Source organism: Balaenoptera physalus (genome assembly GCF_965194825.1).
Source record: "Balaenoptera physalus genome assembly, chromosome: 3".
Classification (NCBI taxonomy): Eukaryota; Metazoa; Chordata; class Mammalia; order Artiodactyla; family Balaenopteridae; genus Balaenoptera; species Balaenoptera physalus.
In genome coordinates this window covers 87,439,996-87,466,644 of record NC_138890.1, presented here as the reverse complement: position 1 = coordinate 87,466,644, position 26,649 = coordinate 87,439,996, and the positions used below count along the sequence as shown (strand labels likewise).

Below are 26,649 nucleotides of genomic sequence, written 5' to 3'. Positions count from 1 at the left end.
AAGATAGAAACCCAGAGATAAACCCACGCACCTATGGTCAACTAATCTATGACAAAGGAGGCAAGGATATACAATGGAGAAAAGACAGTCTCTTCAATAAGTGGTGCTGGGAAAACTGGACAGCTACATGTAAAAGAATGAAATTAGAACACTCCCTAACACCATACACAAGAGTAAACTCAAAATGGATTAGAGATCTCAATGTAAGACTGGACACTATAGAACTCTTAGAGGAAAATATAGGAAGAACACTCTTTGACTTAAATCACAGCAAGATTTTTTTTTTTGGGGAGGGGGTACCAAATTACTTTATTCGAAGGAATGATACTAAGGAAAGGACTTGTAGATGTTGTGGTACAACTTACAGAAAAGGTAAAGGTAACCCAAACATGAATGCACTGCCTTGGTGACCAGGGAAGTCACTCCTGTGGCTATGGGAAGCCAGCCTAAGGCTTAGCTTTCATTATCACTATTTCCCAGGGTGTGCTTGTCAAAGAGATAATGTGCCATGCCAGATTCGGGGGCCCCCATCGTGCACAAGTTGGTTACGTGGTCACCCAATTCTTTAATGGATTTCACCTGCTTATTCAGGTAATGAGTCTCAATGAAGTCACACAAATGGGGGTCATTTTTCTCAGTGGCCAATTTGTGCAGTTCCAGTAGTGACTGATTCACACTTTTTTCCAAGTGTAGCGCACATTCCACTGCATTCAGCCCATTCTCCCAGTCATCACGGTCTGGTTTCTTGATATCCTGAAGGAAGATTCAGCCACCCCATTGGTTCTGCAGCTTCATCAGTTTCTCAGCATGTTCCCTCTCCTCATGAGATTGGTGAAGAAAGTATTTGGCAAAGTTCTTCAATGCCACATCATCACAGTCAAAATAGTACGACATGGACAGGTAGAAGTAGGAGGCGTAGAGCTCCAGGTTGATCTGGCGATTGATGGCGGCCTCCGAGTCCTGGTGGTAGTTCTGGCGCACCTGTGACGGGGACACGGTCGTTATGGCGGGCGGCTGAGGTGAGGCGGTGGCGGTGGCTGCGCAGTGCTGTAACAGCGGCCGGGACCTTGGGGCGGTCGGAGGGCGCTGTGAGGTGGTGGCGAGGGCTGGCTCTGAAAGGCTGGCCGGAGTGGGGGACGAGCGCCGGGTTCCGTCCAAGCACTGTTGAAGCAGGAAACCGCGGCGACTCTCCGCGAGGACTGTCGCAAGATCTTTTTTGATCCACTTCCTAGAGTAATGGAAATAAAAACAAAAATAAACAAATGGGACCTAATGAAACTTCAAAGCTCTTGCACAGCAAAGGAAACCATAAACAAGACAAAAAGACAACCCTCAGAATGGGAGAAAAGATTTGCAAACTAATCAACGGACAAAGGATTAATCTCCAAAATACATAAACAGCTCATGCAGTTCAATATTAAAAAAACAAACATCCAATCCAAAAATGGGCAGAAGACCTAAATAGACATTTCTCCAAGAAGACATACAGATGACCAAGAAGCCCATGAAAAGCTGCTCAACATCACTAATTATTAGAGAAATGCAAATCAAAACTACAATGAGGTATCACCTCACACCTGTTAGAATGGGCATCATCAGAAAATCTACAAACAACAAATGCTGGAGAGGGTGTGGAGAAAAGGAACCCTCTTGCACTGTTGGTGGGAATGTAAATTGATACAGCCTTACGGAGAACAGTATGGAGGTTTCTTAAAAAACTAAAAATAGAATTACCATATGACCCAGCAATCCCACTACTGGGCATATACCCAAAGAAAACCATAATTCAAAAAGACACATGCACCCCAATGTTCATTGCAGCTCTATTTACAATAGCTAGGACATGGAAGCAACATAAATTGTCCATCAACAGAGGAATGGATAAAGAAGATGTGGTACATATATACAATGGAATATTACTCAGTCATAAAAAGGAATGAAATTGGGTCATTTGTAGAGACGTGGATGGATCTAGAGACTGTCATACAGAGTGAAGTAAGTCAGAAGGAGAAAAACAAATATCATATATTAGTGCATATATGTGGAACCTAGAAAAATGGTACAGATGAAGTAGTTTGCAGGGCAGAAATTGAGACACAGATGTAGAGAACAAACGTATGGACACCAAGGGGGGAAAGCGGCAGTGGGGTGGGGATGGTGGTGTGCTGAATTGGGCGATTGGGATTAACATGTGTACACTGATGTGTATAAAACTGATGACTAATAATAACCTGTTGTATAAAAAAATAAAATAAAATTCAAAAGAAAAAAAGAAGTAAGTTAATTGTGTTTACATTTACATAATCCATTTGTATTGATGAGCTGTCTCAGTTTTACAGTTGATGTTGCCTTTGAAGGTCTTTGGCTTTTACATTTATGTGTTAATTGTATATCTCACATTTCCTAGCAGAGGTTGGGACCCTCTCTATGATTTCAAATAATACATGGTTTTTAGAAAGATACAATGCCATTGTAAGCTAATAAAATGTTTATAATGACATTGCAGATAGAATAAAAAAAAAATCTGAGTTTAGGTGATACTGAGATGGCAGGAGATATCTAAGTCTAAAAGAGTCCAAACAAAAAATAGATTGCTTAGTCAAATAAATTTGCCCTACTTAAATACCATCAAGAAATCAGCCATGGAGGAGGGGCTGATAAGAAGAGAAAAATCACATATTCTTGTGTTACTTAGATCCCAGAGCACTGCCAAAATTGAATCCAAAAGTGAAACAAAAAACCTTAAACTGAAAGTTAACCTTCTCCTGGCTCAAATATGGGCAAGATAAAAAAGGCAGTAGTGACACAGAAAAATTGAGGAAGGACTAATTAATATAACTAAAGCTGTGCTATAGCACAAGTCCAGTTTGGCTCTACACAATGCCAGTGCCCTCACCTTAACTGCCAAACAGGGCAATGGCTTGCATTCTCTGGAACAATTTTATATTGTTATTTTATACACAATATTCAGAATATAATAAAACATTGTGGTTATGTGATGAAGCAGGAAAGTATGTCTCGTTACCAAGAGAAAAAAATCAATATAAACAGAATTAGAAATTTCCCAGATACTAGAATTAGCAGCTCCAGGACTTAACTATGAAAAATATGTTAAGAAACTTATGGAAAAGATGAATAAAATATTAAAGAGATGAACTATTTGGGGAAAGAAGTGGGAATTTGAAAACAAAAAACTCAAATTTCTAAAATTGAAATGTATAATATTTGAAAACAAAATTTCATTGTATGGGCATTAAAATAAGTTGGATAGTATAAAAGAAAGACTCAGTAATTTTAAAGATATATCAATGGAAAATTTCCAAATGAAGGACACAGTGGGAAAAAAGGTAGGAAAAAAATAGAGCATATGCAACTTCTGGGTATTATCAGGCTGTCTAATACGTGTGTATTTGGAGTTCTAAAAGGAGAAAAATGAAAGTATGAGGAAGAAAACATGTTTTATGGCCAAAATGTTTAAAAATTTAACAAAAAATATCAATCCACAGATTGCAAAGCTTAACAAATGCCAAGTAACAGGCCCTGAGTAGAATAAAGAAAGCCATATCTAGGCATATCATAGTCAATTTGCTGAAAGCCCAAAAGAAAGAGACAATCTTAAAGCAGAGGGGAGAAAAACACATTAAGTACAAAGGAATAACTAAGAATGATAGCTGACTTCTCATCAGAAACACTGCAAGCCAAAAGATGGTGGGATGACTCATTCATACAAATATTGATGAAGATATGGAGCAAATAGAACCCTCATACATTGATGGGGTGGGTGTAAAATGATACACCAACTATGGAAAACCTTCGAGTTTTTTTCGTTTAGTTCAACTTCTATTTATCTATGACCTAGACATTATACTACCAGTTATCTACCTGGAGAAATGAAAATATTTGTCCACAAAACATCTTGTATGACAATGTCTAGTGCCAAAACTGGAAGCAGTGATCAATAGGGGAATGTATAAATAAACTCTGATACAATCACATAACATACAGAGCAGAAACAGAGAAACTGCGACATCTAAGTAACTCCCACTTAGGCCAGCTGAGCCCCAAATGACCTTCAGCTACATGCACATGATAAATGAGTTGTTTTAAACCACTGAGTTTTAGGCTGATGTTATGCAACATTATTGTAGCAATAGCTAACCAATAAACTAAATAACAAAATGTTACACTAGCTTCATCTACTTGTGCCTATCTTCCTGTTAAGATCCATAATTCACTTCGTTGTTACTTTGCAAACATTAAAGTTGTAGGTATTCTTCCAATAATGAACATTTGTTTCACTAACATCTAAGTTATGCCCTGCTGTTCTGTTTCTGTGTCTTCCTGCACACAAGCTAACTTGTTTCAGTGCCAAATCCTAGTGTAATCTTTTTGAAGACATTTTAACTAGCAATGCGATGCAACTTGTACAGAGCCAACAACGCACACAAGAGAAGAGGGGTTGGTGGTGAACAGCTACGATCAAGTTTGTGCCTGCGCAGGCACTGACAACCATGTCACAACTGTTTCTTGGCTGATGGCCATTGTGAAGTATCATCAATTATAGGAAACAGTCCAATTTCAAGATGTTAAAATGTAAAATAAACGTGCTTTTAGAATAAGTGGAAAATGGTACATCTCCAGTCACCACATTCACAGCCTGACTTACTGTTGCTGGAGTTTGGTTTCTCTTTCTGGAAGAGGTTCATTCTCTTCAAAATGCCTGATTTTAAGAAAGGTATTAGAGATAACCTTATGTGTCACTTCCATTCCTCTATCTGTTGAATATCTTTTAGCCCCTACTGTATACTTTCTCTTTCAGGTTTGGGATGGCCTCTAACTTTGGACGATTTTGCTCTCTAGTTTTAATTGAGGGATTTGGAATCAGTTTCTGGTGCACATTGCCACTTACCGATGCAGGCAAGAAGAGCTCTTACTCTAGGCTCCAGGAGCAAATACTGCTCTGGTCTTCTGGCCAAGGTCTTCTCTATGGAGCAAGGAGTTGATTGCGCTAAAGCAATGTGTCCACCTAAAGCCCAGGCCCCTTCCCCAATTATACCATGCTTCAGGTACTGAGAGGGTGGCCCATGTAGCTGATGTCTGTAACTCTTGGCCTGAGGAGTGTGCAAGGGGTGTCTGTTTACAAAGGTGTATGTAGATGGAGCTTGATGATGTGGCTGACAAAATGCATGTGCATTAGGCCTCTTGCAGTACAGGTCAGAGACATATGGTGGGAAAGAAGATGGTGGGCGAAAGGCAAGGGACACAGCCTACTTTCTCTGCCCCACCAGGTTCTAGCATGGAACTGCATGCTAATTCTAAATTCAAGCCTGGCCTTCCAGTTCATTGTAAATGTGTAGGTTTCAAACCAAAGATATAATACAAATAGAATTAAAAATTAAAATTAAAAAAACTTTTAAGTTTGTTAGCTTGATTGGTATCATTGAAATATTTATGCAGGTGGCACACAGGCCTCTAGTTGTAGACTTCACCCAAATCCCACAAATATTAGGTGCAGGTACACAGATTAGGAACGCTCGAGGACCCCATAAATAGTGGAATCAAAAATTTACTCACACTAAACTCAATGTACAAAAAATTAGCTTTTAATTTTTTTTTTTTATACCTGATTGTCTGTTTTCCCCTAACCCATATTTACTTAGGTGGCAAAAGATGGAAGCTTTAGAATTGCCATGTGAAGGGGGTAACTTAGTGTCTTTAAGCAGTGTTGACAAATATAGGTTTGATCACTCTCCTCCCATTCCCTTTTCAGTAATAATAATACTTGTAATAATTATAATAATAATAACTGACATTTTTGAGGACCGTCTGTCAAGTGTTGTGTGAGGATTTTCATGTGTACAAACTCATTAAATCCTCGAACAAAGTGAGGTGGGTATTATTATTATTATTACATCTTAAGGAGGGAAACTAATGTACAGAGAAGTTAATTAACTTGTTCAGATTTACACAGCTAGAAGGTAGAGAAACCAGAAATAAAAAACAAGGTAGAGTGGCTTCAGAATGCGTAGTCTTTCTTTATCGTGGTGCTGTTCTGTGTCTCTCAGGTGAAATCTGTAGGTGCTGTTTCTTGGGACATCATTTTAGCATCCTTTATGAAACCCTCTCAGCCTACAGGAACTTTTCCCACCCCTAGCCAGCCCCACACAAGAAAGAGAAATGAGGTGTACACTCTCAATTCATCCATCCAGCTATTTCCTTGCAGACGCTGCAATACCATGCCTGTGCCATGCTGGATAAAAAGGATGAGGCATTTTCCTAAAGGCCTGTATCCTTCCTGTCTACCCCAGGGAAGCTTGCCCTGATGCTCCTAGCTCTTTCCATACCCTTCCTGGATGTTTATGTCAGGTCACATCCCCAGAGAAGAAATAAGAACACATGTATTGGACCTCTCTTCATATCAATGCTTCTCTTTCTCTTTTCCAACTTTACCAGCGTTCAGTGGTATAATGTCTACTTTCTTCTTTTTTCTATCAGTAAGAGACATCCTCTTTCTTTCTCGTTCTTGATATGATATTCACCATCTCGTCTCTTTAAATATATATATAGTGGTAGAATACATACAGCATAAAATTTACCATCTCAATCATTTTTAAGTGTACAGCTCAGGAGTGTTAAGTATATTCACACTGATGTTCAACAAATCTCAGGAATTTTTTCATCTTACAAAACTAAAACTCTGTATACATTAAACAGCAACTCCCTGTTTCTTCCTCCCCTCAGGCACTGGCAAAACACTATTGTACTTTCTGTTTCTATGAATCCAATTACTTTTTTATCTCATATAAGCGGAATCATACAGTATTTGTCTTTTGTGCCTGGCTTATTCACTTAGCATAATGTCCTCAAGGTCTGTCCATGTTGTAGCATATAACAGAATTCCCTTCCTTTTTAATGCTGAATACTATTCCATTAAATGTATAAACCATAGTTTGTTTATTCATTCATCCATCAATGGACACTTGGGTTTCTTCCAGCTTTTGACAATTGTGAATAATGCTGGTATAAAAAAGAGTGTTCCCTCTTCTCTTTGTGTACCATAATATTTAAATGATGTTAAAGGAACATGATATGTGGGGGGAGAATAAAATCCACAATCTATTTAGCTGAATACTTTCAAAATATTATTCTTGTTACATCTTGTGTCCTATCTCCTTAGTGCTTTGATCTCAGAACTCTTAAGAGCTTTGATCTCAGAGACACAGAAATAAGTTGTCAAAAAGACCCACTCAGTTTTCAAGGATATTAGTGCATACATGAGAAAGAATGGTATCTGTCAATTCTTCCCACAGAGGAATATCATTTTAACATTAAAAACTCAAGTCAATAGAAGAACCAATTACATTTGATGCTGGAGACATTGTTTTAAACTTCTTCTTACAGCAGGAAATAATTGGGAATTCAACCCTGAACAATCCCATCTCTTGAAAATATTGTTAGAGGAAAACTGCTGCCAAATCCAATCAAACCTATTTTCCTTGCCATTGATATGGCAGCTACAAAGTGAATGGAAACCACGGAAACACCTACATGTGTGCACTGTGAGAGCTCCACTGGGCCCCTATTTCAATTTCCACATCTCTGCTTGGGTTGAAGCAATCATGGCCATTGACATGTCAAATATGTGCTTTTCTTATTGAGAAGGAAAAAAAAAATCAAGGCTGCTGTATCAGCTTCACAGTAAAAATAAAGTGGCCAAACTCTTTCTTTTGAACAGAGTAGCAATAACAAGAAGCGTATCCTTCTGTAGCATAAAGCTATGTATATTTTTAATTATAATTCACCCTTTTCCAATAAAAGTTTAACACAGCTGAGAAAATTTTAAGAAGTTTTTGTTTTTTATTTTACTTTTAACAAGTTAGTTTCATACTTTCCATAAATTTCTGAATGTTTCCAATGGAAAGATACTTAGATCCATCCTTATTTTATATTATAAAGTATCTAAGGTATTAAGCTGAGATCCTTTCAGCTCCTAAACCACAGTTTTATAATTTGTTAAGTTCTAATCAAAGCATATTAAACTTCTGGTAAGCTGAATATCAGCTTCAAAAGAAAGAAACCATTACATTTTTTAACATAAGTTTCAAAGCATTACAGATTAGGCTAAGTGTGTGTGTTTGTTTCATCATCCCCTGCAGTAGTTTCCCATCACTCTCAGTAAACTAAGTCCAAATCTGGAACCACGGCTCTCATAATTCTACCTGATCTGGCTCAAATTTACCTAATTTTATTTTCCTTCATCTCCCTCTGGGATCTACTCTGCTACAGCCCCACAGATGCTTCCTTTTGTTTGAACAGACTAAACTGACTTCTCTCACACCAGGATAGGCTGTTATTCTATAGTAATGAATTAACTCCAAAAATCTCAAATTCTTAAAACCTGAAGGCTTTGTCTTCTTGGTTCCATCATTTTTATTAAGAGAGCCAAGGGTGAGAAAGGACTCAGTAGTTTTTTTTCTTTGTTTTGTTCTTATTTGGTTTATTTGTTTTAGATTAAGGGATTTCTTAAGATTAGACATTATATTTCTTTATATCCACCTTTTGATTTGGTCTTTCCTTAGGTACCAATAAAACAGCTGTTTATAATGAGAGTTCTCTAAAATTTACCAGATTAGAAGTTTTTCCAATTTTAAAGGATCCATCATCTGGCCATTGATGGCTGACATCTTTATTTTAATTCTTATTTTATATTGGAGTGTAGTTGATTAACAATGTTGTGTTAGTTTCAGGTGTACAGCAGAGTGATTCAGTTATACATATACCTGTATCCTATTTCAAATTCTTTTCCCATTTAGGTTATTACAGAGTATTGAGCAGAGTTCCCTGTGCTATACAGTAGGTCCTTGTTAGTTATCTATTTTTTTAATTTTTATTGGAGTATAGTTGATTTACAATGTTGTGTTACTTTGGTTATCTATTTTAAATATAGTAGTGTGTACATGTCAGTCCCAAACTCCCAATTTATCCCTCACCCCACCTTTCCCTTTTGGTGACCATAACTTTGTTTTCCAAGTGTGTGAGTCTTTCTGTTTTGTGAATAAGTGAATTTGTATCATTTTTTTTTAGATTCCGCATATAAGCAATATCATATGATATTTGTCTTTCACTGTCTGACTTACTTCACTTAGTATGATAGTCTCCAGATGCATTCATGTTGCTGCAAATAGCATTATTTCATCTTTTAATGGCTGAGTAATGTTCCATTGTATATATGTACCACATCTTCTTTATCCATTCATCTATCAATGGACATTTAGGTTGCTCCCATGTCTTGGCTATTGTAAACAGTGCTGCAATGAGCATTGGGGTTCATGTATTCTTTTGAACCACGATTTTCTCTGAATATACGCCCAGGAGTGGGATTGCTGGATCATATGGTAGCTCTATTTTTAGTTTCTTAGGAACCTCCATACTGTTCTCCATAGTGGCTGTAACCAATTTACATTCCCACCAACAGTGTAGGAGGATTCCCTCTTCTCCACACCCTCTCCAGCATTTGTTGTTTCTAGATTTTTTTGATGATGGCCATTCTGACTGGTGTGTGGTGATACCTCATTGGAGTTTTGATTTGCATTTCTCTAATAATTAACAATGTTGAGCATCTTTTCATGTGCCTCTGAGCCATCTGTATGTCTTCTTTGGAGAAATGTCTAGTTAGGTCTGGTGCCCATTTTTTGATTGGATTGTTTGTTTTTTTGATATTGAGCCACATGTGATGTTTGTAAATTTGGGAGATTGATCCCTTGTTGGTAGCATCATTTGCAAATATTTTCTCCCATTCTGTTGGTTGTCTTTTCATTTTGTTTATGGTTTCCTTTGCTGTATGAAAGCTTTTGAGTTTAATTAGGTCCCATTTATTTATTTTTGTTTTTATTTCCATTACTCTAGGAGACCGAGTGAAAAAAAATATTGCTGCAATTGATATCATAGAGTGTTTTGCCTATATTTTCCTCTAAGAGTTTCATAGTATCCAGTCTTTTTTTTTTACATGCAGCTGTTCAGTTTTCCCAGCACCCTTTATTGAAGAGACTGTCTTTTCTCCATTATATAGTCTTGCCTCCTTTGTCATAGATTAATTGACCATAGGGGCAAGGGTATATTTCTGGGCTTTCTACCCTCTTCCATTGATCTATATTTCTGTTTTTGTGTCAGTACCATATTGTTTCGATGACTGTAGCTTTGTAGTATAGTTGGAAGTCAGGGAGTCTGATTCCTGCAGCTCCGTTTTTCTTTCTCAAGATTGCTTTGGTTATTTGAGGTCATTTGTGTCTCTATACAAATTTTAAGATATTTGGTTCTAGTTCTGTGAAAAAAGCCATGGTAATTTGATAGGGATTATATTGAATCTCTAGATTGCCTTGGGTGGTATAGTCATTTTGACAATATTGATTCTTCCAGTCCAAGAACTTGGTATATCGTTCCATCTGTTTCTGTTAACTTCATTTTCTTTCATCAATATCTTATAGTTTTCTGAGTACAGGGTTTTTGCCTCCTTAGGTAGGTTTATTGCTAGGTATTTTATTCTTTTTGATATGGTGGTGAATGGGATTGTTTCTTTAATTTCTCTTTCTGATTTTTTGTTGTTAGTGTATAGAAATGCAACAGATTTCTGTGTATTTATTTGTAGCCTGCAACTTTACTGAATTCATTGATGAGCTCTAGGAGTTTTCCAGTAGCATCTTTAGGATTTTCTATGTATACTATCATGTCATCTACAAATCTTTTCCAATTTAGATTCCTTTTATTTCTTTTTCTTATCTGATTGCCATGGCTAAAACTTCCAAAACTATGTTAAATAAAAGTGGCGAGAGTGGACATCCTTGTCTTATTCCTGATCTTAGAGGAAATGCTCTCAGCTTTTCACCATTGAGTATGATGTTAGCTATACGTTTGTCATATATAGCCTTTATTATGTTGAGGTAGGTTCCCTCTATGCCCACTTTGTGGAGAGTTTTTATCATAAATGGGTGCTGAATTTTGTCAAAAGGCTTTTTCTGCATCTATTGAGATGATCATATGGTTTTTATTCTTCAATTCGTTAATATGATGTATCACATTGATTGATTTGCATATATTGAAGAATCCTTGCATCCCTGTGATAAATCCCACTTGATCATGGTGTATGATCCTTTTAATGTGTTGTTGGATTCTGTTTGCTAGTATTTTGTTGAGGATTTTTGCATCTACGTTCATCAGTGATATTGGCCTGTAATTTTCTTTTTTTGTGGTATCTTTTTCTGGTTTTGGCATCAGGTTGATAGTGGCCTCATAGAATGAGTTTGAGAGTGTTCCTTCCTCTGCAATTTTTTGGAATAGTTTGAGAAGGATAGGTGATAACTCTTCCCTAAATGTTTGATAGAATTTGCCTGTGAAGCCATCTGGTATTGGACTTTGGTTTGCTGGGAGTTTTTAAATCACAGTTTCAACTTCAGTGTTTGTGATTGGTCTGTTCATATTTTTTATTTCCTCCTGGTTCAGTCTTGGAAGTGTACGTTTCTAAGAATTTGTCCATTTCTTCTAGGATATCCATTTTATTGGCATATAGTTGCTTATAGTAGTCTCTCATGATCCTTTGTATTTCTGTGGTTTCAGTTGTAACTTCTCCTTTTTCCTTTCTAATTTTATAGAGGTGAGCCCTCTCCCTCTTTTTCTTGATGAGTCTTGCTAAAGGTTTATCAATTTTATTTATCTTTTCAAAGAACCAATTTTTAGTTTCATAGATTTTTTCTATTGTTTTCTTTTTCTCTATGTCATTTATTTCTGCTCTGATTTTTATGATTTTGTTTCTTCTACTAACTTTGGGGTTTGTTTGTTCTTCTTTCTCTAGTTGCTTTAGGTATAAGGTTAGCTTGTTTGAGATTTTTCTTGTTTCCTGAGGTAGGATTGTATTGTTATAAACTTCCCTCTTAGAATTGCTTTTGCTGCATCCCATAGATTTTGGATCATCTTGCTTTTGTTTTCATTTGTCCCTAGGTATTTTTTTATTTCCTCTGATTTCTTCAGTGATCCATTGGCTGTTCAGTGGCATATTGTTTAGCCTCCACGTGTTTGTGTTTTATTTACAGTTTTTTTCTTGTAGTTGATTTCTAATCTCATATCATTGTGCTTGGAAAAGATGCTTGATATGATTTCAGTTTTCTTAAATTTACTGAGGCTCTCTTTGCAGCCCAGCATGTGATCTATCCTGGAGAATGTTCCATGTGCACTTGAGAAAAAAAGTGTATTCTGCTGCTTTCAGACAAAATGACCTCTAACTAACAGTTAAGTCCATCTTGTCTAATGTGTCATTTAAGGCCTGTATTTCCTTATTGATTTTCTGTCTGGATGATCTGTCCATTGATGAAAGTGGGGTGTTAAAGTCCCCCACTATTATTGTGGTACTGCCTTCTCTTTTTATGGCTGTTAGTATTTGCCTTATATGTTGAGGTGCTCCTATGTTGGGTGCATATATATTTACAAATGTTTTATCTTCTTCTTGGATTGATCCCTTGATCATTATGTAGTGTCCTTCTTTGTCTCTTCTAACAGTCTTTATTTTAAAGTCTATTTTCCCTGATATGAGTATTGCTACTCCAGCTTTGTTTTGATTTCCATTTTCATGGAATACCTTTTTTCATTTCCTCACTTTCAGTCTATATGTGTCCCTAGAGCTGAAGGGGATCTCTTGTAGGCAGCACATATATGGGTCTTGTTTTTGTATCCATTCAGCCAGTCTGTGTGCTTTGGTTGGAGCATTTAATCTGTTTACATTTAATTTAATTATTGATATATATGTTCTTATTGCCATTTTGTTAATTGTTTGGGATTTGTTTTTGTAGGCCTTTTTTCTTCCCTTCCTCTTTTATTCTTTTCCCATGTGAGTTGATGACTAACCTCAGTGTTATGTTTGGATTCCCTTTTCTTTTTATGTGTGTATCTATTGTAGCTTTTCAGTTTGTGTTTACCATGAGGTTTTGACATAGCAGTCTATATACAAACAAGATTGTTTTAAGTCGCTGGTCTTTTAATTTCAAATGCATTTCCAATATCCTGCATTTGTGCTCTCCTCTTCTCACAATTGCTGGTTTTGATATCATATTTGTGTTTGGATGTTTTCCTACCTTTATGTTTGCCTTTACTGCTGAGCTTTTCCATTCAGAAGTTTCTTGTTTCTAGTTGTGGCCTTTTCTTTTTTTCCTAGAGAAATTCCTTTAGCATTTGTTGCACAGCTGGTCTGGTGGTGCTGAATTTTCTTAGCTTTTGCTTGTTTGTAAGGTTTTGATTTCTCCATTGAATCTCAATGAGAGCCTTGTTGGGTAGAGTATTCTTGGTTGTAGGTTCTTCTCTTTCATCACCTTAAATATTTGGTGCCACTCCCTTATGGCCTGCAGAGTTTCTGATGAGAAATCAGCGGATAACTTTATGGGAGTTCCCTTGTAGGTTATTTGTTGCTTTTCCCATCTTGCTTTTAATATTTTTTCTTTATCTTTAGTTTTTGTCAGCTTGATTACTATGTGTCTCAGCATGTTCCTCCTTGGATTATCCTGCCTGGGACTCTCTGTCCTTCCTGGAGTTGGGTGACTGTTTCCTTTCCCATATTAGGGAAGTTTTCAGCTATTATCTCTTCAAGTATTTTCTCAGATGCTTACTCTTTCTCTTTTCCTTCTGGAATCCCTATAATGCAAATGTTGGTGTACTGAATGTTGCCTCAGAGGTCTCTTAGACTGTCCTCATTTCTTTTCATTCTTTTTTCTTTATTCCATTCCGCAGCAGTGATTTCCACCATTCTGTCTTCCAGCTTACTTATCCATTCTTCTGCCTCAGTTATTCTGCTATTGATTCCTTCTAGTGTATTTTTCATTTCAATTATTGTATTGTCCATTTCTGCTTGTTTCTTCTTTAGTTATTCGAGGTCTTTGTTAAACATTTCTTGTATCTTCTGATCTGTGCCTCCATTCTTTTTCCGAGATCTTGGATCATCTTAAGTATCAATACTCTGAATTCTTTTTTCAGTAGATTGCCTATCTCCACTTCACTTAGTTGTTCTTCTGGGGTTTTATTTTATTCCTTCGTCTGGGACATATTCCCCTGCTGTCTCATTTTGTCTAACTTTCTGTGATTGCAGTTTCCAATTCCCCAGGCTGCAGAGTTGTAGTTCTCCTTGCTTCTGCTGTCTGCCCCCTGGTAGATGAGCAGCTTGTGCAGGCTTCCTGGTGGGAGGGACTGGCACATGCCCACTGGTGGGTGGAGCTGGGTCTTGTCCCTTTGCTGGGCAGTGCCATGTCAGGGGCTGTGTTTATCAAGCAGCTGTTCAGGAAGACTTTTAGCATCCTGTTTGCTGATGCATGGGGCTGTGTTCTCACTCTGTTTTGCCTGTGGGATCCCCGCACTGGAGCCTACAGGCTGTTGGGTGGGACCAGATCTTGGTGAGAAAATGGCGGCCTCCAAGAGGGCTCACACCAATGAGTACTCACCAGAATTGCCACTGCCAGTGTCCTTGTCATTGCAGTGAGCCTCAGCAGCTCCCCACCTCCACAGGAGACCCTCCAATACTAGGTGGTAAGTCTGGTCCAGACTCTTATGAGGTCACCCTTTTTTTCCCCTGGGTCCTGATGTTCATGAGACACTGTGTGCACCCTCCAAGAGTGGAGTTTCTGTTTCACCCAGTCCTCTGGAATTCCTATGATTAAACACCACTGGGCTTCTAAGCCAGATTCTCTGAAAGCTCCTCCTCCCATTGCCAGACCCCCAGGCTGGGGAGCCTGATGTGGGGCTCAGAACTTTCAATCCTGTGGGAGAACTTCTGTGATATAATTGTTTTCCAGTTTGTGGGTTGCCCACCTGGCATGTATGAGATTTGATTTTATTGTGATTGCACCCCACCTACCATCTTGTTGTAGCTTCTTCTTTGTCTTTGGATGTAGGGTATCTTTTTTGGTAGGTTCCAACATTTTTATGTCAGTGGTTGTTCAGCAGTTAATTGTGGTTTTGGTGTTTCCATAAGAAGGAGAGTACTCAATATCTTGAACATTGTTAACTATTGTTCTGAAGGGGGATAAAAGAAGCACTGTAAATTTTCAAGCCAATTACTACATGCTTCAGCCCAGAAATGACACACATCATTTTCTTTCACAATCCGTTGGCCAGAATTTGCCATATGACCCACCACAACACAACTGTGCCACAAAAGTACAGTGATGCTATGTGCCTGGAAGGGGGAAGAAGCAGAAATATTTAGCAAAAAGCATGAATGACTACCCCAGGAATTTTGCATTTGCTATTAACACTGCCTGGAATGCTCTTCCCCCCAGAAATTCAGATACCTCACTCTCTCTTCAATTTAGCTGAAATCCCTTGAAGGATCATCCCTAATGTCCCTTCCTAAAACAGTCCTTCCCTCCTCACTGTCTCCTTTGTTTTTATCCCTCACTTATCCCTATCTAAAACTATATCATATTTTGATACTGGTTTTATGCACACAGACACACATATTATTTTTAATATGTAGAATGCTATATTTTCTGTCATGTTCATTGATTCTTTTATATAACCCCAGTGCCTAAAAGAGTATCTGGAACTCAGAAGGAAGTCAATAAATGTTAGTTGAATGAATGAATAAATGAAGGCATATATCAGATTGGTAATTAGCTGTTTAGACTGTCTATCTCTCCATCTATATCTATGTGTTGAAATGTCTGTTTCATATCAGTGTTGCAAGGATGTAAATTTAGTTTTATACAACATTTTAATTTAAAGAGAAAAGTTAGTTTCTGAAGTTTTATAAATTGGATCTTCTTCAATAGGCCTCCTCTACTGATTATCTTGGGGCAGGGCAAAGATGAAGCTCAGTCTAACTTAGTTTAAAAATTATCCAAATCTAGGAAATCAAGAGAGCATTTAAATATTAACTGGTTTCTTTTGGATAACTGCTTTGCATTATAGCTCCCCCCCCCACCCCTGATTCTCTTTTCCAAGATGGTGTTTGAATATGTGGAGGAGAGAGGTATGACCTATGTAAGGCCGTAGAGGGAAGACTGGGTCCTTAAATCTTCCCAATGTCCTCTGGATCCTCTGTGGCTTCCACTGTAGAATGGATGAACTGGTGTGCTTTCTGTACTAATGTTCCCTGATGTTGATTTAATCCTCTCTAGCAATTTGGGCTTAGTGTGCTAACTCCAGATACCTGGCTTCCCATCTCCACCCCATGATTGCATGTGTCATTGGAAATGGCTGCATACAACACCTCTCCCTTCAACTTACTGACTTACCAGTTCCCCAGCAGTGCAGGAGTTAATGCTTCTAACCTGATGTGTGCAGGCTCTTTATCTATCTGGATGTCTATAACCACCTCCATCCCTTGATATAGGGGTGAGTATATCAAGCACCCTTAAATCTATCCCTTCTAACTCTCTTACTCTCCACACAATCTCTGCTTGGAATAGGGTTGGACCTTCTCTTCCTCAAGACCATCCTTTCCTCTCCTCCAGGGCCATAAGTCTCATGACCTAGTGATCATGTTGGAGCATGTATACTTTGGAAGGAATTCTACTATATGGGTCCTGTAGCCATTGCTTTTTATTAGGATTCTTTTGATTGGAAAGCCACATGAAAATTTAGAGCTAGAGATGAATAGGATTCAATATATCTGTATAACATCAAAAATATGCCATTACTTATAATCCCTATAAAAATTCATTTTCTAAAGGCTTCAGTATGCTCACAAGAATAATTTATATGTAAGGAAAAAATATAACAGACTAGGTTAATGAACCTGAAGTCAGGAAACTTGTGAATTGCATTGTTTTCTAATAGATGACCAAGATGATTCTTCTTTCTTACAGCATTTTCCCCACCCCTGCCCTGACTCCAGTATTATAAATACTGGCTTTTATGTCAGTTACAATGGGGCTAAACTACATTTTATTTTGTATATGTTATGTATGACATACAAGCCTTTTGAATTTATAATAACTATGTAAAGCAGTGAGCAGATGGTAAGCTCCATGAGAACAGGGTCACCATTACAACCACAGCAAAATAAAATGGACAAGCTTCTCTAAAAATGAGAGTTTAATTTTTATTTTTATTTTACCCTAACCCTAACCCTATATATTTTTATATAAATATCTTAAGCACTCTTTAATATCATTCATTCATCCATTCATTCAATTATTTCAGAAACACATGTTGAGAGCTTGCTATGGACTAGATACTCTTTTAAGTTCTGAGCAATACATATTTGAGTAATACAAAATTTTTGCTCTTAAAAGTTTAGTCTCGTTCTGTTCATCATCCTTGTGACTGTTAACCATTTTCAATCTTAACTAAACATGCTAATATAATTGCATATTCACTGTCATACAGTGCTCAGGAAGGCATGCCTGGGAGTCAGATAAGGCAGGTTCAAAAAGCCTACTTACTAGCTGTTCAATTTTAAGCAAGTACGTTGGGCTCTTTAAGCCTTAGATCCTCATTTATAAGAAGATAATAGTACATACACCCAGAGTTTCAAAAAGGTAATAATTAAATGAGAAGCATTAACACAGTATTTAGCCCAGAGTAGGACATAAGGGCTCAATACACATTGGCTTTTATCATCATCATCACTGTCACCATCACCATCACCATCACCAAGTCGACATTTCTGCTTACTCTTTTCTTCTTTAAAATTGTTGCCATGTTATTCATTTATCCAGAGTAAGCTTAAGGAGACAAGTGAAGCAGGAAATACCTGTTTCAATTCCCAAAGGGTGTTTTGCCATCCCTGGAGGACCAGACAAGTCTGCATCTACAACCTTGGCATTAATACTCCATTTCACCTTTCAGTGGCATGTTTTGTTTGTTTGTTCATTTTGTTGTTTAAACAATAAAAATTTATTTTTCACAGTTCTGAAGGCTGATAAATCCAAGATCAAAGTGCCAGCAGATTGGGTGTCTGGGGAGAGCCCTCTTCCTGGTTTGCAGACAGCCGTCTTCAAGTTACGGCTTCACATGGTGGTGAGGGGGTGGTGGTGGTGGCAGGAATATCTTATTTAGGGATGTAGAAATAATTTATAGCTAGAAATGTTAAAATATTGTGGAACCACCTTTTCAACATCATTGGGTAAAAAGTGAGTTCTGGAGCTGCCTCTAAGGCAAAATATGCCCAGATTATAATAAAGAACTAAGTTAACAACAGAGTTTTAAAATTTTCACCTAAAAAAAGTAAATTACTGAAAAATGAAAAACTTGCTAAGTTAACATCTGAATTTAGACACTAAAATGTCTGTCTTGTCTAGAAATGTATTACTAGGCAGTAGCTACACAAAGGTAGCAATTAATGTGACAGCAGTTGAGCATTAAGACCAAATTAGGGGGAATTATTTACTCTCATTACTATAATTGGAAGTGTACAGGATGCACCCAGAAGCTACGATAAAGGGAATTATGGATAAATACACACTACTTTTTTTTTTTTAGAACTTAAAATTTAATTATATATTGTGAAATACTGACAGTTTAGTGAAAAGCTGATACTAGCTTGACAATGGAATGATTTTTGTTTGTTGGTTTAAACTTTTGCAATTCAGGAAGCAATGTCAAAAACAATAACACCAGACAAAGGGCCACTTGAGAGAGGCAAATAATAAAAATATGAATTTAAAAAGAACAGGAGAAACTTCAAATATTACAAAGGCAACAACGATTATATTCACAATTATAAAAGTAATGATTAATATTGAATGATCTTATAAAGTAGAAACTCAGCAGGTAAGAATGGGTTTTTTTTTTAAGATATTTATTGGAGTATAATTGCTTTACAATGGTGTGTTACTTTCTGCTTTATAAGAAAGTGAATCAGCTATACATATAAATATATCCCCATATCTCTTCCCTCTTTTGTCTCCCTCCCTCCCACGCTCCCTACCCCACCCCTCTAGGTGGTCACAAAGCACCGAGCTGATCTCCCTGTGCTGTGAGGCTGCTTCCCACTAGCTATCTATTTTACATTTGGTAGTGTATATATGTCCATGACACTCTCTCAATTTGTCCCAGCTTACCCTTCCCCCTCCCCATGTTCTCAAGTCCATTATCTAGTAAGTCTGTGTCTTTATTCCTGTCCTGCCCCTAGGTTCCTCAGAACCTTTTTTTTTTTTTTTTTTAGATTCCTTATACATGTGTTAGCATACAGTATTTGTTTTTCTCTTTCTGACTTACTTCACTCTGTATGACAAACTCTAGGTCCACCTCACTACAAATAACTCAATTTCGTTTCTTTTTAAGGCTGAGTAATATTCCATTGTATATATGTGCCACATCTTCTTTATCCATTCATCTGTCGATGGACACTTAGGTTGCTTCCATGTCCTGGCTATTGTAAATAGAGCTGCAATGAACATTTTGGTACATGACTCTTTTTGAATTATGGTTTTCTCAGGGTATATACCAGGTAGTGGGATTGCTGGGTCATACGGTAGTTTTATTTTTAGTTTTTTAAGGAACCTCCGTAATGTTATCCATAGTGGTTGTATAAATTTACATTCCCACCAACAGTGCAAGAGGGTTCCCTTTTCTCCACACACACTCCAGCATTTATTGTTTGTAGACTTTTTGATGATGGCCATTCTAACTAGTGTGAGGTGATACTTCATTGTAGTTTTGATTTGCATTTCTCTAATGATTAATGATGTTGAGCATTCTTTCATGTGTTTGTTGGCAATCTGTATATCTTCTTTGGAGAAATGTCTATTTAGGTCTTCTGCCCATTTTTGGATTGGGTTGTTTATTTTTTTGATATTGAGCTGCATGAGCTACTTGTAAATTTGGAGATTAATCCTTTGTCAGTTGCTTCATTTGCAAATATTTTCTCCCATTCTGAGGGTTGTCTTTTAGTCTTGTTTATGGTTTCCTTTGCTCTGCAAAAGCTTTTCAGTTTCATTAGGTCTCATTTGTTTATTTTTGTTTTTATTTCCATTTCTCTAGGAGGTGGGTCAAAAAGGATCTTGCTGTGATTTATGTCATACAGTGTTCTGCCTGTGTTTTCCTCTAAGAGTTTGATAGTGTCTGGCCTTACATTTAGGTCTTTAATCCATTTTGAGTTTATTTTTGTGTATGGTGTTAGGGAGTGTTCTAATCTCATTCCTTTACCGGTAGCTGTCCAGTTTTCCCAGCACCACTTATTGAAGAGGCTGTCTTTTCCCCATTGTATATTTTTGCCTCCTTTATCAAAGATAAGGTGACCATATGTGTGTGGGTTTATCTGGGCTTTCTATCGTGTTCCATTGATCTATGTTTCTGTTTTTGTGCCAGTACCATACTGTCTTGATTACTGTAGCTTTGTAGTATAGTCTGAAGTCAGGGAGCCTGATTCCTCCAGCTCCATTTTTCTTTCTCAAGATTGCTTTGGCTATTTAGGGTCTTTTGTGTTTCCATACAAATTGTGAAAATTTTTGTTCTAGTTCTGTGAAAAATGCCACTGGTAGTTTGATAGGGATTGCATTGAATCTGTAGATTGCTTTGGGTAGTATAGTCATATTCACAATGTTGATTCTTCCAATCAAAACATGGTATATCTCTCCATCTGTTTGTGTCATCTTTGATTACTTTCATCAGTGTCTTATAGTTTTCTGCATACAGGTCTTTTACCTCCTTAGGTAGGTTTATTCCTAGGTATTTTATTCTTTATGTTGCAGTGGTAAATGGGAGTGTTTCCTTAATTTCTCTTTCAGATTTTTCATCATTAGTATATAGGAATGCAAGAAATTTCTGTGAATTAATTTTGTATCTTGCTACTTTACCAAATTCATTGATTAGCTCTAGTAGTTTTCTGGTAGCATCTTTAGGATTCTCAATATTTAGTATCATGTCATCTTCAAACAGTGACAGCTTTATATCTTCTTTTCTGATTTGGATTCCGTTTATTTCTTTTTCTTCTCTGATTGCCGTGGCTAAAACTTCCAAAACAATGTTCAGTAATAGTGGTGAGAGTGGGCAACCTTGTCTTGTTCCTGATCTTAGTGGAAATGGTTTCAGTTTTTCACCATTGAGGACGATGTTGGCTGTGGGTTTGTCATATATGGCCTTTATTATGTTGAGGTAAGTTCCCTCTATGCCTACTTTTTGGAGGGTTTTTATCATAAATGTGTGTAGAATTTTGGCAAAAGCTTTTTCTGCATCTACTGAGATGATCATATGGTTTTTATTCTTCAATTTGTTAATATGGTGTATCACGTTGATTGATTTGCGTATGTTGAAGAATCCTTGCATTCTTGGGATAAACCCCACTTGATCATGGTGTATGATCCTTTTAATGTGCTGTTGGATTTGGTTTGCTAGTATTTTGTTGAGAATTTTTGCATCTATGTTTATCAGTGATATTGGTCTGTAGTTTTCTTTCTTTGTGACATCTTTGTCTGGTTTTGGTATCAGGGTGATGGTAGCCTCATAGAATGAGTTTGGGAGTGTTCCTCCCTCTGCTATATTTTGGAAGGGTTTGAGAAGAATAGGTGTTAGCTGTTCTCTAAATGATAGAATTCGCCTATGAAGCCATCTGGTCCTGGACTTTTGTTTGTTGGAAGATTTTAATTCACAGTTTCAATTTCAGTGTTTGTGATTGGTCTGTTTATATTTTCTATTTCTATCTGGTTCAGTCTCAGGAGGTTGTGCTTTTCTAAGAATTTGTCCATTTTTTCCAGGTTGTCCATTTTATTGTTATATAGTTGCTTGTAATAATCTCTCATGATCCTTTGTATTTCTGCAGTGTCAGTTGTTACTTCTCCATTTTTATTTCTACTTCTATTGATTTGAGTGATCTCCCTTTTTTTCTTGATGAGTCTGGCTAATGGTTTATCTATTTTGTTTATCTTCTCAAAGAACCAGCTTTTAGTTTTATTGATCTTTGCTATTGTTTGCTTAATTTCTTTTTCATTTATTTCTGATCTGATCTTTATGATTTCTTTCCTTCTGCTAATTTTGGGGGGTTTTTGTTCTTCTTTCTCTAATTGCTTTAGGTGTAAGGTTAGTTTGTTTATTTGAGATGTTTCTTGTTTCTTAAGGTAGGATTGTATTGGTATAAACTTCCCTCTTAGAACTGCTTTTGCTGCATCCCATAGGTTTTGGGCAGTCGTGTTTTCATTGTCACTTATTTCTAGGTATTTTTTGATTTCCTCTTTCATATCCTCAGTGATCTCTTGGTTATTAAGTAGTGTATTGTTTAGCCTCCATGTGTTTGTACATTTTACAGATTTTTCCCTGTAATTGATATCTAGTCTCATAGCGTTGTGGTCAGAAAATATACTTGATACAATTTCAATTTTCTTAAATTTACCAAGGCTTCATTTGTGACCCAAGATACGATCTACCCTGGAGAATGTTCCATGAGCACTTGAGAAGAAAGTGTATTCTGTTGTTTTTGGATGGAATGTCCTATAAATATTACTTAAGTCCATCTTGTTTAATGTGCCATTTAAAGTTTGTGTTTCCTTATTTATTTTCATTTTAGATGATCTGTCCATTGGTGAAAGTGGGGTGTTAAAGTCCCCTACTATGATTGTGTTATTGTCGATGTCCCCTTTTATGGCTGTTACCATTTTCCTTATGTATTGAGGTGCTCCTATGTTGGGTGCATAAATATTTACAATTCTTATATCTTCCTCTTGGATTGATCCCTTGATCATTATGTAGTGTCCTTCTTTGTCTCTTGTAATAGTCTTTGTTTTAAAGTCTATTTTGCCTAATATGAGAATCGCTATTCCAGCTTTCTTTTCATTTCCATTTGCATGGAATATCTTTTTCCATCCCCTCACTTTCAGTCTGTATGTGTCCCTAGGTCTGAGGTTGGTCTCTTGTAGACAGCATATATATGGTTCTTGTTTTTGTATCCATTCAGCCAGTCTATGTCTTTTGGTTGGAGCATTTAATCCATTTACATTTAAGGTAATTATCAATATGTATGTTCCTATTACCATTTCCTTAATTGTTTTGGGTTTCTTATTGTAGGTCTTTTCCTTCTCTTGTGTTTCCTGCCTAGAGAAGTTCCTTTATCATTTGTTGTAAAGCTCGTTTGATGGTGCTGAATTCTCTTAGCTTTTTTGTCTCTAAAGCTTTTGATTTCTCCATCGAATCTGAATGAGATCCTTGCTTGGTAGAGTAATCTTGGTTGTAGGTTTTTCCCTTTCATCACTTTAAATATGTCCTGCCATTCCCTTCTGGCTTGCAGAGTTTCTGCTGAAAGATCAGCTGTTAACTTTATGTGGATTCCCTTGTCTGTTATTTGTTGTTATTCCCTTGCTGCTTTTAATAATTTTTCTTTGTATTTAATTTTTGATAGTTTGATTAATATGTGTCTTGGCATGTTTCTCCTTGTAATTATCCTGTATGGGCCTCTCTGTGCTTCCTAGACTTGATTAACTATTTCGTTTCCCATATTAGGGAAGTTTTCAACTATAATCTCTTCAAATATTTTCTCAGTCCCTTTCTTTTCCTCTTCTTCTTCTGGGACCCCTACAATTCGAATGTTAGTGCATTTAATGTTGTCCCAGAGGACTCTTAGACTGTCCTCAATTCTTTTCATTCTTTCTTCTTTATTCTGCTCTGTGGTAGTTATTTCCACTATTTTATCTTCCAGGTCACTTATCCATTCTTTTGCTTCAGTTATTCTGCTATTGATTCCTTCTAGAGAATTTTTAATTTCATTTATTGTGTTGTTCATCATTGTTTGTTTGCTCTTTAGTTCTTCTAGGTCCTTGTTAAACGTTTCTTGTATTTTCTCCATTCTATTTCCAAGATTTTGGATCATCTTTTCTATCATCACTCTGAATTCTTTTTCAGGTAGACTGCCTATTTCCTCTTCATTTGTTTGGTCTGGTGGGTTTTTAACTTGCCCCTTCATCTGCTGTGTGTTTCTCTGTCTTCTCATTTTGCTTAACATACTGTGTTTGGGGTCTCCTTTTCGCAGGCTGCAAGTTCGTAGTTCCCGTTGTTTTTGGTGTCTGCCCAGTGGCTAAAGTTGGTTCAGTGGGTTGTGTAGGTTTCCTTGTGGAGGCGACTAGTGCCTGTGTTCTGGTGGATGACGCTGGATGTTGTCTTTCTGGTGGGCGGGTCTGCATCTGGTGGTGTGTTTTGAGGTGTCTGTGACCTTATTATGATATTAGGCAGCCTTTCTGCTAGTGGGTGGGGTTCTGTTCCTGTCTTGCTAGTTGTTTGGCATAGGGTGTCCAAAACTGTAGCTTGCTGGTCATTTAGTGGAGCTGGGTCTTGGCATTGAGATGGAGATCTCTGGGAGATTTTCACCGTTTGATATTACATGGAGCTAGGAGTTCTCTGGTGGACCAATGCCTTGAACTCGGCTCTCCCACCTCACCCTCTCATCCAGACCGCTCAGAATAAAAGGGAGAGAAGAAACAGAGAGAGAGAGAAAGAAAAGAAAGAGTTATTAAAATAAAAAATAAAAAATAATTATTAAAAATTTTTAAAAAGTAATAAGAAAGAAGAGAGCAACCAAACCAAAAAACAAATCCACCAATGATAACAAGCTCTAAAAGCTATACTAAAAAAAACAAACCCCAAAAACAGACAGACAGAACCCTAGGACAAATGGTAAAAGCTAAGCTATACAGACAAAATCACACACAGAAGCATATACATACACACTCACAAAAAGAGAGAAAGGAAAAAATATATATATATCGTTGCTCCCAAAGTCCACTGCCTCAATCTGGGATGATTTGTTTTCTCTTCAGGTATTCCACAGATGCAGGGTACATCAAGTTGATTGTGGAGATTTAATCCACTGCTCCTGAGGCTGCTGGGAGAGATTTCCATTTCTTTTCTTTGTTCGCACAGCTCCTGGGGTTCAGCTTTGGATTTGGACCCGCCTTTGCATGTAGGTCACCTGAGGGCATCTGTTCTTCGCTCAGACAGGACAGGGTTAAAGTAGCAGCTGATTAGGGGCTCTGGCTCACTCAGGCTGGGGGGAGGGAGGGGTACGGAATGCAGGGTGAGTCTGCAGTGGCAGAGGCCGGCGTGACATTGCACCAGTCTGAGGCACGCCATGTGTTCTCCCAGGGATGTTGTCCCTGGATCACAGGACCCTGGCAGTGGCGGGCTGCACAGGCTCCCGGGAGGGGCGGTGTGGAGAGTGACCTGTGCTCGCACACAGGCTTCTTGGTGTCGGCAGCAGCAGCCTTAGCGTCTCATGCCCGTCTCTGGGGTCCGCGCTGATAGCCGCGGCTCGCGCCCGTCTCTGGAGCTCGTTTAGGCGGCGCTCTTAATCCCCTCTCCTTGCGCACCCCAAAACAATCGTCTCTTGCCTCTTTGGCAGGTCCAGACTTTTTCCCAGATTCCCTCCCGGCTAGCTGTGGCGCACTAGCCCCCTTCAGGCTGTGTTCACGCCGCCAACCCCAGTCCTCTCCCTGCGATCCGACCAAAACCCAAGCCTCAGCTCCCAGCCCCCGCCCGCCCCGGCGGCTGAGCAGACAAGCCTCTCAGGCTGGTGAGTGCTGCTCGGCACCAATCCTCTGTGTGGGAATCTCTCTGCTTTGCCTTCCGCACCCCTGTGGCTGTGCTCTCCTCCATGGTTCCCAAGCTTCCCCCCTCTGCCACCCGCAGTCTCCGCCCGCGAAGGGGCTTCCTAGTGTGTGGAAACCTTTCCTCCTTCACAGCTCCCTCCCAGAGGTATAGGTCCCATCCCTATTCTTTTGTCTCTGTTTTTTCTTTTTTCTTTTGCCCTACCCAGGTACGTGGGGAGTTTCTTGCCTTTTGGGAAGTCTGAGGTCTTCTGCCAGCGTTCAGTAGGTGTTCTGTAGGAGTTGTTCCACATGTAGATGTATTTCTGATGTATTTGTGGGGAAGAAGGTGATCTCCACGTCTTACTCTTCCGCCGTCTTGAAAGTCTCCCCCCCAGTGGCATGTTTTTAATAAAACCATCAGTGCTCTTGCGAGATAAGGTGGTGCTAAAAATTACGTGTGTTACATTGATGTAGAATTGTTAGAGACATAAGAATAGGAGCTTGGAAAGCTGAGTTAAAATCCTAGACTTGCCTTTTGAATTTGGGGGCCTTATATCTAGCTGCAACTATTACCAAAACCCTTTTTGAAAACTGATTTTCTCCAAGGTTCAAACACTATCTAGTTGACAAATACAATGACATAGACTCAAGGAATAGGGAACTAGCCTCCACTTGCCTGAATTCAGTAACTCTGCAAGGACACAGAAATGGCACAACCAAAACTATTCTCACTGGCTACACCTCCACTTCCCAGGCATAATTTACTCTTATCAAACCATCATAATCATAACTATAAAGTGGAATGAACAGAGAGTAGCATCTTACTATATACACTCTTGAATGATTACTAAAAACAATCATGATTTCACATACATTTCATGAATTGTCAAACTTTTTAAGAACTTTAACTTTTCAATTCTTTTGAGAGCTCATCTAAAGCTGCACTATCAATTCAACTTTATATACTTCCATTTTTACTTCTGTATCGTTAGTGTATATTCATAAATGGCATTATATGTTTGGACAGAGAGAGCCTCAGAATGGTATCATAGTATTGTCTGCAGAACGCCAAGAGCTGGGGCCCTGTGTAATATTCCTGATTGTCACTATTTTGCCAAATCTCTGAGGGACCGTAGTGTGGTGCTTAAGAGCTCACAGACCCTCA

At 38.0% G+C, this 26,649-nt stretch overlaps 1 pseudogene across 1 annotated transcript; it reads right to left on the bottom strand.

Annotated features, from left to right (window-relative positions):
• Window positions 1–322: 322 nt before the first annotated feature.
• LOC309657008 (ferritin heavy chain-like) lies at window positions 323–16,351 on the bottom strand (annotated as a pseudogene). Its single transcript has 4 exons — window positions 16,266–16,351; window positions 4,667–4,720; window positions 2,897–2,930; window positions 323–1,269 (listed from the first exon to the last, which is right to left on the bottom strand). The product of its transcript is annotated as a ferritin heavy chain-like (transcript).
• Between the last annotated feature and the right edge of the window lie 10,298 nt (window positions 16,352–26,649).